This window comes from Ixodes scapularis, unplaced genomic scaffold, assembly GCF_016920785.2.
Source record: "Ixodes scapularis isolate PalLabHiFi unplaced genomic scaffold, ASM1692078v2 PGA_scaffold1__304_contigs__length_218370807, whole genome shotgun sequence".
In the NCBI taxonomy this organism is placed as follows: Eukaryota; Metazoa; Arthropoda; class Arachnida; order Ixodida; family Ixodidae; genus Ixodes; species Ixodes scapularis.
In genome coordinates, this window is record NW_024609846.1 from 206598636 (window position 1) to 206612487 (window position 13852).

Genomic DNA, 13852 nt, shown 5'->3' on the forward strand with positions numbered 1-13852 from the left:
TATTTGCACACCCCTAGCTATAACACATGAAATGCAGTATTTAAGAGGTTGGTTTTTTTATTTTAAACTGAATGTGTGTATAGGCCACATGACGTCAGATCAAGCGACATCAATTTTTCTGCCAAATTTAGTGGGGAAGCTGAATTGGTACATAGGTCACGTGACATCCATTTTTCCGCTACATTTAGCAGGAACCTTACCTTGTAGGTCACATGACGTCAGATTACATGACAAATTTTTCTGCCAAATTTAGTGGGTAAATTGAATCGGTGTGTAGGTCATGTGACATCAATTTACCCGCTAAATTTAGCGGGGAACCGGAATTTGTCTGTAGGTCACATGACGTCAGGGCACATGAAATCAATTGTCCCTCTAAATCTAGCAGGGGAACTGAATTAGTGCATAGGTCAGATGACATGAATATTTCCGCTAAATTTAGAGGGGGGAAATTGAATGGTTGCATAGGTCACATGACGTCTATTTTTCCGCTAAATTTATCGAAGAGCTTTAAATTGTCTGTAGGTCTCGTGACATAAATTTTTCTGCTAAATTTAGAGGGGAAACTGAGCTTGTGTAGAGGTCACGTAGCAGCAATGTCCCCGCTAAATTTAGCGGCAAATTCACGGATGGATGGACAACATTTTAGGATTGGAGGGTAATTTTAAAAAGCACTTAATGTTCTTTAAAAAAAAGCTGCTCACCTGATTTCGCATCTCTGGAAACAGGCTTTGACTAGCAATGAATTGTAGCCCCAGGACTGAAGTGCTGTTTCAGTAATGCTTCCTGCACAAACAATTTAAAAAAATGTAAAAACACAAGCCCCAAAATTTTCTTGCCATTCTCCTTCCCCTGCTTTTCTGTGCATTTAATTTATTCCATCCCTTGGCAAATCCTAAAGATTTCAAAGTGCTTATCCTACGTCTTTCAGTTAAAGCCCGGTTCATGTTGCAGAAATTTGGCCGAATGGGTAACCCGGAGCATTCATTGTTCGTCGAGACACTTTTCCTTTTACTCCATCCTGTTCTTCACAGCAGAAACTACTCTCCCTTGATCACAGTCATTAAAGGGCTACTGAACCGAAATTTGGATTTCGCTAAATAAGGCTGTAGAAGCGTTGAACGGGACGCTACGGACTGCAGAACATCACTCAAACATTGATATCTCAAACGGATGGCCGTACTTTTGGAAATGAAGGGCGCGATCAAGTGAGGTCTTTGACGTAATTGTCCTACGAGAAAATTTGAGAATGAGGGGAAGCGGCCTCACTTCTCTGCTTCTTGCTTCAATTCACCAACTCGACACGAGATGTAGCGAGGTGAAGAGGGAATGGGAATCGTGACGTGCCTTGTCTCGTCGGCCTTGTCAGCCGTGTTCAATCGCGAATTTCTTTTCTAAAAATACGGCAATCCGTTAGAGATATTGCTGTATGAGTGATGTTTTTGGGTTTTGCAGCGTCCCGCCTATCCGTCCAGTCTAGTTTTGTGAGCTCGAAATTCTGATTCAGTATCCCTTTAAGGAATTTTCAGATCATACACAGGTGGTTGGCATTGCCAATACAAGCTCATGTTTGAGCATGGAATGAGCAGACGTCTGCAATCTGCAATGTCTGATCTACAGGAAGTTTCTGTTTTACCAAGACTCGTACCATTCCATTGTCAAAGAAAGGAGCAGGCACTGTTAATAAAAACTTACTTTCATTACACTGTTTTAAAGAACAATTGCTCTTTCTTAAGATCAAATGATCATATTAGGATAATTGACAAATAATGGTAGATTCACATGATGGATCGAATCGCAATTTTCATCCGTGGACCGTTTGTCACATTACCATCATGTCGGCTATTCCTACGATTTGCACCTCGTCAGCGGACGCCCAGACTGTGAGGGCAGAGTGCCTTTTCACGCGCAGATTTCTGGCGGGTGAGTAACAGAAAAAGCGTTTATGTACAGTAGAGTACCAACAGCACAGCAATATTTTTGTTTTCGAATAAGCCAAACAAAGATAGTGCACCACTGTGTTTTGTCATTCGCTGTTTCATTTTGTCGAGCCACTCTTATTTTCCACTCGTGAAAGAAGCTGCAAGAACTTTGCCCAGTTGATGCGCCGCAGGTTCTGGTACTCCTCCAGGTCGGTGTCAAGAAGCTTCTGTGAAAACCTGCCTAGCACGCTGCAATCTTTCCTGCACGTCCACCCAGTTTTCCACCCAGCAAGACCTTTCTTACGGCTGTAGTGTGCTGAAGAGTGGTGCACAAGGAAGCAATGCGTAAAGGCATTTCCAATTGCCTCTCCGCGACCCCAAGACTTAATCGCTTTAAAGGGATACTGAAGCGAAACTTGAAATACACCTATTATGGTCAGAAATAGGTTCAATATGATCAATGATATTCATAAATCATAATCGCGCGTTTGTATTTTGAACGGATGGCTATATTTTTCACCCTGATGGGCCCGATTGGGCGCGCGCTCAAAAATCGGCCATCGGAGAGCGCGATGCGTCTTGGGATATTGGGCGCATTCGTGACGTCACTTGTGCCGGTCGGGAAAGGCTACGGCGTGAATGTTGTGGTTACGAGCGTTGCCACTTGGTGGCGCGTCGACAATTTACGACCTGTGACAACGTGGCCGTTTGAGATGTGCAAGGGCTGCACGCACGCTGCACCACGGGACCACGGCAAGTCGGCAACCACGGCAGCACTGACAAAACCAGCTCTGGGGCCGGATTCTCAAAGCGAATTCACGACGAAAAAAGTGCGTACGACAAATTTGAGAGAAAACCCGTGCTCTCGAAACGAAATTGTCGTAACCTTTGCGCAGGTTACGACAGAATCCTACGACAGCTCCGAAGCTGTCTTACGCACTTTTTACGATCAAATCAACAAGGCCGACAGCGTCGCTCAGTTACTTGGTATCGGCCACCAACGGACATTTATTTTTCTTCGTGCTCGTCTCGTGCGTCCCGACTTCAACGAGCAAGAAAAAAGGAAGGAGTACTTAAAACAGACCTCGACTATCAAGAACGCAGGATCCACAAACACACGAGAAGAGCTACAACAGCCACGATTCTGCCGACCGAGCGAGCTCGGCAGAATATAGTAGGCCTAGCAGCAACATCGACTCGGCGCACCGTTGCTCCGGCGGTCCTTGGCCAAGACCGTCTGTCCATGACCGGCTGGCCTGCTGAATGGAATATGCCCGCGCGACCCTTGTGGACCCTTACCGGATGAGTAGTTTGATCCCTGAACTAAATTTCAGAGGTCAATATTTTCCCCTTGTCATCTCGATCTCCTTGTTTTCCGAGACAGCGGTGACGAACGCTGTCGTCGAAAAGGGACTCTCATTGATTCTATCTTCTTGTTTTGTGTGATATAGAGCTCAAATAAACGCCATACGGATTACCTTGGCAACTCGGTATTGTACACTCTGTTATTAGTATGCCATTTTTATTCTGACTCGACGCTACGTCAGTGTCGAGCTATAGCAGTTCGTGGGAGCTACGCGATGTCGGTCTAACCTTTCTTTGCGGAGTGTCATGTCAGTATCGAGTTGCAATCGTAAAAGATCGGTCCAGAAGCGCTTACCGAAACGCGGTCTAACAGAGCGAATCCAGCACTTCGATCAAACGCGCGTGTCCGCTCCGAGTGTGAACAGGTATTTGGCATTTGCGTGGCTCTTGCTGACACCCTCGTAGTTCAAACATATCCTTTTTAACGTCGGCTTGCAGCTCGCGACTGGCAGCAACTAATACCGGCCGTGCCAGAAGCATGCTCGGGCCGTGTCGTGCAAAGAGCCGCAACGAGAACGAGCTCACTGTGGCCAACTACGCTTTGGCTTTCTCCGCCAAGGCTTTGCAAACGCGTTCAGGCCTAGGCGAATTCTGCCGGCACGCCGTATTGCCGCAGAACGGCGCTGCTATTTTGGCACAAGTGATGTCACGAGAGCTTCCCCCCATCCACCAGATGAGAATTTGAAATCGTTTAATTATGTTTAAAATTAGTTCTCCTGTGTTTTACAGCGCAATATTTATATTTCCGAGGTGGTGCCTGTCCCTAGCCCATATTTATGCAACAAGATCGGCGCTCAAATTTCGTTTCACTACCCCTTTAATGCTGAAGCCTTCTGGAGCAGGACTGTACTTGTGTCATGTGGTTAGTAGAGCTAGTGGTGCTTCACGCTAAGCCTGTCACAATGCTTTGTCTCGCTCGGTATGTAAAAGCGGCACACAACGATTCTTTTTCATGATAGCACCGTGATCATAGTCGCAAACATCACTTCTGACCTTGGAAAACGGTGCCACAGTGCGATGTTGGCCTTTTGTGGAATTGCAGGGCCGCGAAAAGGTTCAGTCTGTCCTCGCTGTCATTAGCTCGTCTCCTCCGTGTGGACGCACTTGGGGGACTGACGTTCCGTGGACGTCTTGCAAGTGATCAATCCATCTGCAGATAAGCTCGTCGTGTGAATCGGTCATAAGTAGACTGCAAAGTCTGCACTCAACATTTCTGTTGACGTTGCCTGCACATCATGAAAGTGTGTCTTGTATCCAGTTAGATATTCTCAAAGGAACGAGGAAAATGCATAATAATGTTGCACATTGTTCACCGTAACCACTCAACTTTTTTCTTTCCTCTAGCTTTTTATTTTATTTTATTTTTATTGCACGTACGGCCCAGGCCGCACATGTTTCCACAATCAGTCACCATTCTTAAAAACCTGCACAGTAAAAAAATGCGTGCTGCCATCTCTAAGCAGCTTCGAAAGCTACAACGAGAGGTATGCTCAGAACAAACCTGGGACGCCCAAAAAGAAACAAGGGGTAAGGTATGCTGCGCGGATGAGCTACACTCATCCTAAACGGTTCACGGACGGCTGTATAGACCGTTTTACTGAAAGAGGGCGAGAGAGAAAAGGGGAAAGCTACCGGCGCTTTCCCCCTTTCTGGTTGTGTAGAAAGAGTGAAACTCCCGGATGAGAGGCTTGGCCGGTGTTGGGTGTCTGCAGTGCCCCAACTTCGTTCGCACCTTCTTTTCTGTTTTAAACTCGCACACTTAATTACAGCTACGGGCTTCGATGGCAACAGTCCCCCAGTCATCGGGACACCATTGCTCGGTCATAGGGTGCTCGAATAAAAACAGAAAGCGCTGAATACTGTCGGAAGACCTATGTAGCTTGCAAGGAATCCGGCAAGGCGAGAGCGGCTGCAATGGTCTTTAAAGGCCCGGTCACACTCTTGCGACCGAGTAAGACCGAGAGAGACCAGACCGCTTTTTAAGCTTCTTGCGATCTCTTAGGACCACCTCGGCGCTGCAGCCCACCCGGTCCTAAGAAGTCGCAAAAGGCTTAAAAACCAGTCTGGTCTCTCTCGGTCGTACACGGTCGCAAGAGTGTGAACGGCGTTTAAGCTCCATGCTTTCCACATGACCCCGGTTTCAGGCGGCAGTGGATTGCGTCCGTGAACCGAAAAGGCGTTTCCTCAACGCCAACCTCTCGACTGTGCTCGGAACATTTTTCGTGAATGGAGCGCGCACCGAACGCTGTATCGCCAATGAACATGGGGTACGCTCGCAAGGTGCGTGCGAGTTTTCTGGTGATAACTGCTGTTTCAGCTAGTAAAATTTTGTAACTGAATATATCTTAATATTGATAATTTGCAGTGGTGACTGACTCGATTTTATCGTCTACAACACTTAGTTGAAGGTTCGTTTCCGCCGCCGGGTGAGGCTGGAAATTTTAGAAATGGTAGTTCTATCGGTTTTCCTGAATCGCGATCTCCTGCGCGATACCAGAGAGCCGGCAACAGCGCTCCTTGGAGTGGCGCTGGTGGGTTGTTTCCACTGATTGGGCGCTTTGAAACGCTGGACGGTCGCTGCAGGGTATGGCAGTTTAGCTCTGAAATGAAAGGCACTTGGAAGTGGGTGGCACCGTCTCTCGAGCTTACACAATTAAGGCTGAACCGCATGTACGCGATTTAGCAAGCGACGAAGATTTCTCACTGTAGCTCGGTTTTTCGATTTCTAGAAAACGTTGCTCGTCGCCTTGGTCGCTTGTTCCCGTCGTTTTCGTGTGATTCGCCTCGTCGTGCGGCTGATCGAGCGATTGCGAAAAGGGTTGGCATCATTTGTCTCGTTGCTCGCTAAATTGCTTACATGCGGTTTATCAGGCACGTAGCCAGGGGGGGGGGGGGGGAAGGCATGGGCCCCCCCCCCTCCCCCCCAAAAAAATCTTCCATTTTGCTGTGGCCTCCTCTCCCCCCTACCCCTCATACAGCATTTTGCAATGGGCGAGCCCCCCCCCCCCCCCTCCTCCCCCCCCGCCCCCCCCCCTTCCGAAACAAAATCCTGGCTACAAGCCTGCGGTTTATACTTTATGGTTGTCGGCACTTGCGAAAATGTGAAGCTTGAATTTTATCGAGGGCTTTGCCCTTGCCGACTGTCAGACTGGTGGGAAAACTTTGGGTTCCAGTGAAATACCACCACATGATTTCTCGCTTGCTTATGAAGTGAGGAGGTGGTGGTTTGAAAATCAGTTCATGGTCTTTAGAGGAAGTTGTTTAAAACACCTTTTTTCTGTTTCTGTTGTCACTACTCAATGCGCGTTTTTGTTTTTTCTTCCAACCTTCTCAATTAAGTACTGCCAGAGGGTTAGTAAATAAGCGCAACATATACAGGATTTTGTATAGAAAGTCAGTGCCCCAGTCGAATAAGAACTCTTTATACTCTCCGCAAACAACATCATCAATACGTACCCTACCTCTAAAGGCGCACGTCACGCATTGTTTCGAGCAGTTTCCGAAAACAAAAAACGAACTAGAATCCAACCCCCCACAGTGGAAGCTAATACGCGCGCCAGCACGCTAACGGGTACTTTTACCAGTCATGGGTTCTGCAAAACACACCGCCTAGCTAGGCGATACCAAGACACCACGCGATTTGCAGCAGTCAAGCCTTGTTTACCGATCTACGAGATGAAGCTCCGATATAATCACCAAGTGCCTCGCTCGGCCGCCCCAGCTGCCTCCGGTGGAACCTTTGCCTCTGGGTGCCTTCCCGCAATCTGACTGCTCGCTCAGTGACAGATCGGTTCAGGGACTTCCTTGGCAAAAGCTCGAGGGCCATCCAATGCGGAACGCACGTGTGTGACAAGGAACCGCTCACGGTCGCTTTCACGCCGCCTGCACACACAAGAACACGACATAAACGCTCCGAACAGAAAGGATTGAAGAAGTAAAACGAATCGGGGAGCACTCACCAATTAGACTTAACTCCACAGCTGGTTCCACGGGCCCGCCGGCACCTAATACACTTTCTTTTTCCAAGAACGTTCTTCGATGTTCTTTTCCGAAAGATTAAAAGTGCCCAACATTACGCCCGAAAGTTTGAAACTCGCTTTGTTTTTGTGTTTTGTTACGATGGTGATAACGACGCGGCGATGCTCGTTGGTTCCGGCCACCGTGGTTCTGGCCAAGCTCATTTGACGCAACATAAATGTGCTTGTTTTAGTCAACTGAATTTCAAATTTTCAAATACAGAAAGTTGTTTTAACGTTTATATAATTATTTGTAATAAACCATGTTGTAGTGCATTGTGTACTAAACTGAAGCTTGGCCAGGCTTGGCCAACTCGGTTTCGTTTCAGTTTATCATGGCGGCGACCACCACTGTCCCATGTAGCGTGCTCGACCTATTTGCTGTGCATCGGTTGTCTTGTTATCCACCTCCTGCGATCCGCATCAGCAACAAGCATGCTGCTCGCCGGAAAGAATATCCAGTCTTCCTGGAAGCAAGGCCCCCACTAGGGTTGCTCGGACGTCGTCGGCACCGACGAACCGACTCGGCAAGCCTCACGTCGTTGCTTGGTGCCTCCACGTTTCCGGCGATGGATCCCCAAGCCCTGGCCTCAGCCGTATATGACGTAGCCGTTGAAAAACAATTTACGACAACGCGGTGTCTTTGGAATGCCATTACTACGATCAGTGGCTCTTAAAACCTCAGTAGCCCCCCTTCAATGGTGAGCTCTTCGATGTGAACGCTCTTACCTTCAGCGTCCGGAGACTGCTGCGATTTTCCGACGAGAACGGACGTCTTTTCCGGGCTCCGCAAACCCTAAGAACTGTACGTGATACTGGTATAAATATCGCCTCGCACTGTCGGCCCGCCGCAGCACGTCCAGCGAGAGATTGGCTTGCTCGAGTCTCGTTCTGTGAGCGGCGCGCCCGTTTCCGCTTCGAATATGGCTTCAGCCGACACCGCCGCATCGCAGCTCACCAATATCTCTGCATCCATCCTGAGCCAGGACGTGGAAATCCCCCTAGAGGGAGATGAGCTAGGTGGGAAATGGATCACCCCTCGAAAGCCCCGCGAATCTCGTCTTTCGGCCCACCCCAACCCCGAACTTCACGCAGCTATAGTGCATCTCCCAATCCTCCCTACTGGCGCAGCTGTGCAGCCTCTTGGCATTTTGCCGGCGTTCTTGCAAAGCCGCACAGCTTCCCGCACAGCTCCTTCACGCAAGGAAAATGGACACAACAGGTTCAGCCATCATCACCTTCATCGGAACCCATGTCCCTTACACAGTGTACTACCGTCGCCTCGAATTTCGCTGCCGTCCCCTCAAACCTCGAGCCCATCATTGCAACGACTGTCTCAAGTACAGGCACCGTACGCTGGCCTGCCCAGGCAACCAGTGACGCTGCCCCACGTGTTCCACCACCCTGGCCCACCCGGACGAATCTCATCCCTGCACACCCTGGTTTGCCTTGCTTCAACTCGCAGTGTGGTTCTCAAACAGGGCACTTGGTCCCAAATAAGCTGCTGCACCTTCACTCACTCCACGAGACGCATCCCTCAACAGTTTTAGCGGTATGTAAAGCGTGGATGCAGGATTCGGTTTATGACAGTCACATTGTCGATTGCTACAGTGGAGCACACTGCTTACAGAAAAGATTGTGCTAAGAACTGTGGAGGTGTGCTAGTCGTGGTACCTTTACCATTACCCTTTTGGTGACGCCGTAACCTGAAGCTGGAACCTCCCACAAGCATGGCAAGGTGTTGCTATGCTGTGCGTGATGCCCGGCTTCCGTGAAAGCTGAGTCCTACGATTTGCCCAGCGTGCCACTGGTGCTGATTAACACAAATTAATTAAATGTGTGCATACTAGAAGTCTTCCAGTTGAGTCGCTCAGAGTGCAGTGTATACCATGGAACCATTTCCAGTGGCCCATACGCTCGACAGTTCAACGGGACAGTGTGCTCAGTGCAATTGTTCTCAACATGTTTATTAATCGTGATAATGCCTGCCTGATATCGACTCCCCTGCTGCTACGGATGACCAGAAACCACAAGGGTTTGCAGAACAACATCGACAAGGTCTACTATAAACAACCACTTATGCTTCTTCACATAGCATTTTAAGTAGTTTTGTCCAAAACATGCGGAACACTGGGTCTTTTACTTCGCGTATCCAGTCGATGAATGAATGAATTTGGAGTTTTCTGGCGCAGCAGCAAGCGTATCCAGTGGAACCGGCCATAGCACACTTAGGTGTGTTCCACAGCCCTGGTCCTGCCACACCTAAAGTATTGCAGCTCTATATGAGACTCCTATGAGGTTGATCTTGTAAGATCAGGTGAAAGTGTTCAGCAAAAGGGGGCAGCCTACGCTATTCTTCGGCAGCCAAGCTCTCTACGGATCACTCACTGCTCTGACATTGGCTGGAATTCTGGCCCTTCACTGGTGGGCCAGAGGTGACCTCAAGTGTGGCCCTTTAGTGGGTCGTCTTATTCTGCCTCAGACAATGTTGTCGAACTGCAAGGTCACGAGACAACACTGAAGGGAGTTTTTCGCAAGAATTGTGCCGGTGCCTTTCAACTGTTTCCTACCATGGAGCAACAGCATTCCTTCTTGGTGTGGTCTTCACTGTTCTGGCAATCTCTCTTTTTGCACTCATGCAGAACCCCCCTAACAATCATCACAAGGCCGAAAACTTCTGTAGACATGCAACTCGTCAGCTTCACCCTCAGTGAAGTAAAGCAGTGCCTATGTGCTTTACTGGGAATTATGAACTTTTACTTAATTTCTATTCGGTTTTTTCCATCGCCCCTTTTATCTGTTCCTTTTGCAGGGTACGGTAGGATTCTTGGTAGCCCTTAGCCTCTTTACTATAAGGAATTGCTTTTAGCAGGATTAAACGTTAAAAGCACATTTAACGCTTTTATCTTCTACTATAGTATGCATTGACACACAACTGTATGCAATTTTATTCTACCTATCACTGCAAACAATTTTCGCCCCATTTTACGGAAAAAGTTGCTGGTTCGATGTAGCAAAAAACGGGTTTTATGTCCGTTAACTAAGAAACGGACACAGAGTCCGTCAGAATTACGACAAAAGTGTTTGTAAAATTACGGAAATTTTTTACAGTGTATAAGTTATCATGATAATGATTCAATAAATGGATATAACTAATTGCTAGTGTAAAGTAGACTTATCTCATTGACATACACACGAGAGGACTCTCCCGAAAATTGGAACGTTTCTTCTCAACGTGAAGAAAGACAACTAATATTGCCGTGCCTGACTGATGAGACAGGGCTTTGCGGACCCCTAGGATGTCTTCGCAGACCCCCTTTTGAGAACCACTGCATCATAGAAGTGGTGGCCTTGTCCCAAATCGAGAGACCTCAAACAACGTGACATTTCGGAATATGATCTGGCTGCGATAAATAGTTGGTCTGTTTTATTGTCAGCTAGTAGCTTTTCACGACGACCTCGGCGCACTGCTAAGATCCTTAGCAGAGAGAGTGTGCCTGTAGTATGGCACACACACACACACACACACACACACACACACACACACACACACACACACACACACACGCACAATGCATATCAATGCATTAATATTACCCTAAAAAAACGAGTTTGGTATAGAAAGAGTCAAGTGCGACGGGTCAAAGCGAGATATTTTTGAGAATGGCTGTTTCGAAAAGGGCCAGGTGAAAAGGGCGAAACGAGAACGGGCACAAATGAGGAGGGTTGGAATGCGAAAGACGAAACGGGAAAGGGCCGAATACGACGGGTCAAAGCGAGAAGATCTTTTTGAGAATGGTTGTTTTGAGAAGGGCCAAAGGAGAAGGTCGAAACGAGAACGGGCTCAAATGGTAACCACCCCCGGGAAATAGAGTTTTAACTTTTTTTGTGTTTGCATATCGTTGTAGATACATTTCCGTTGGCATCCCTTTATAACTTCGCCAGGAGGAGGTTAAAAAAAATGCAAGTGCGCACTTCGTGGAATGTAGAGGGAATAGTCAGAATTGTTCTGCGCAAGTGCAGGACGGCTTCCATACGCGTCCTAGATGGCAGGTGCGGCGATGGGTATTATATATAGCATACTATATACAAGTAACTGCATAAGGAATTTTATTAAGTTTTTTCGACGGGAACTGTTTGTTCTTTTTCTCGGACTTTTCGGCGCATGTGCCTGAGATATAAGTTGTTTACAACTACGAGAAGTTCTTAAAAAGGCGATTTTAGGCGGACGACGCAATAACAACAAAATTCAAGCACATGCGCGCTTGAATTATTAAGAAGGTCGGGCATGATTCTCCGAGTAATGAAATGTGCAGGATGCCAAACGTGTTATTAATCCGGTTCTCTTCGTGTTCGGGTTTAATCACTTTGTATATTGTTCCGGTTCGGTTAACGATTCCAACAAGCACGAACCGGTTCAGAACGAGTCATAACTAGTTTAGACCATGGCCGCCAATACATTTCCTCCGAGAGTTGTTCAGCACGCGGTACTTGCAATGGTCGGACACAAACAGGGAGTGTAATGTTCTTATCGCACCAGAAAAACATCACAGCATGAGACAGACACGAAGGACATTTTCCTCGAAATATGCGAACTGCGCTGGGTCACCGCGCATCCCACGCACACTCTCACTGTGCACAGCAAAAATGTGTCCAGCACGGTTACCATTTTTGGCAACGATGTAAAAATAAAGCCCGTTGAATTGAACTTAAATTTCAATTAAATGCAACAAGCCAAGATGCGTGACGAGCGTGGTTTCGCCTCGCAAATAGTTGCTGGAACTGATATAATTCGGTGGCATCGCAACTGAGAGATCTGTTTGCAGTTATTCTAATCAGAAGTGAAGCTTTACCTCTTTCAGGATAACAAACCCTCATAGAATGTCGAGCAATGTGTTTCATGTATCGTTGGATTAAGGTCGTGAATAAGGCTATTCTCCGAAACAAAAAATTAAAAGACTTATCATATTATATTTAGAAACGTAAATAGGAGGGAGAATACCTTGGTGGTTGGGTAGCTATTTTGTCCGCGGTGGGCGTCTGGTAATCCTGGATGTGCCTCGAAGGCACCGCGGCAAGCACGCTGCACGAGATTAATGCAGCGCCGATGAAATTATGAGTCAGAGCGCGGCGCAAGGAGTAAATAACACCTGTCCGGGGGAGGAGAGCGCTAGGCCGCGTCGGCAACGAAGGGCAACCGAAGCGAGCGGGAGAACCAGACGCCTCGGTAGCTTGGGGCAACGCAACACCTCCTAGAAGAGATGGCCGTGGCGCTTTGAGTGGTTACGTCACAATGTCGGAGAAGGAAGTCCATAGCGCAACTACGTGAGAAACATTTTCCATCGACGTGAAAAAAAAAGTTTCTTGTCAAGCGGCGCGGGATGTTCGTGAGCGTATATTCGACATGAATATATGTTTTAAAAGCGCAGTATTGTACAATTTATTATATATATATAATATAAACATAATATACAACGCGCTACCAAGGTTGAAGTACCAATTTTATATTTATGAGTATCCCCGTAACCGCGGGACCACGTGCAATCCCGCAGATCCCCACACTTTTCGAATGAACCGGTCCGCTTCGACGTTTTCTTCCCTCGTAAGGGCTCCGATTCTAGTAAATTTAAGTTGTGTGTGAGCTGTTGACTGTTTAAAAAGGAACGCTGAGACTTTCAGAAGGCTAGGGAACCGAAAAAAAATCCAGTCATCGCCGCAGGAAGCGCACGCGAGCAAGATATGGGTCAACGACGTTAAGCCTCCCACACTGCTGCCGCCGCTTTCGTGTGTGTGGTACTTTTGATCCTTCCCGTCGTTTCTTGGTCGTAACCGTAGTCTCGGGTAGTTTTTTCGTGTTCGCTTAATGCTACGGCATTTACGTGGATTCGCGGAACGAGTCCTGCTACGGTTTGAGTGACGTGTATCGCATATAGCCAACGATGAGACTGGTCGATAATCGATAGACCTCTCTTTCGACAGAGAGAGACGCACTTAAAGTTCGTGTTCAAATGTTTTCGCCACGGATATTGTGGGACGTATGGATACGATTGACAGGTGAGAAACAATTTATTTCCGAGCTTTCTTCGTCATTTGGGACGCGAGTAAAGTGCAGCAGTCGGGTTTTTTTTTGTGATAGAATGGAATCTTGTCCGTCGGTATCCGTGTGCAATTGCGTCGTCATTTGTAAATATGCGGGGTAATATTGTAGTTTTCACTGGAAGGTGAATAACAAGTTTGTGTGATTATACGAAGTGCGTTGTTCGTGCCTATGTGTTTATTTATACTGATGTTATTTTATTGCCTTTACCGCTTTTATACTAGAATCTTAACTGTATTAAGGTGATAGTATTATTGTATACAAAATAAGATGTTTTGTTCTAAGGCAGCTCGAGCCCATAGGGAGAAGTAAATTAGTTGACTGTAAATAGTAAGTTTGGTACCCCTGCCACACGGGAAAGTTAATATATTTTCATTATATGATATGGGACTTAGCTCGCGGTCTTGAGTGATTATACGAGCGTCGCAAGCTGATTTGTCTACCCCATAAGGTCA

General features: G+C 47.2%; 1 long non-coding RNA gene across 1 annotated transcript; it reads right to left on the reverse strand.

Moving 5' to 3' along the window:
* Nucleotides 1-742: 742 nt before the first annotated feature.
* On the reverse strand, nucleotides 743-7178 carry LOC121836201. The gene is made up of 3 exons (XR_006077836.1): nucleotides 6949-7178; nucleotides 4278-4434; nucleotides 743-783 (listed from the first exon to the last, which is right to left on the reverse strand). It is a non-coding gene; the product is annotated as an uncharacterized LOC121836201 (long non-coding RNA).
* Between the last annotated feature and the right edge of the window lie 6674 nt (nucleotides 7179-13852).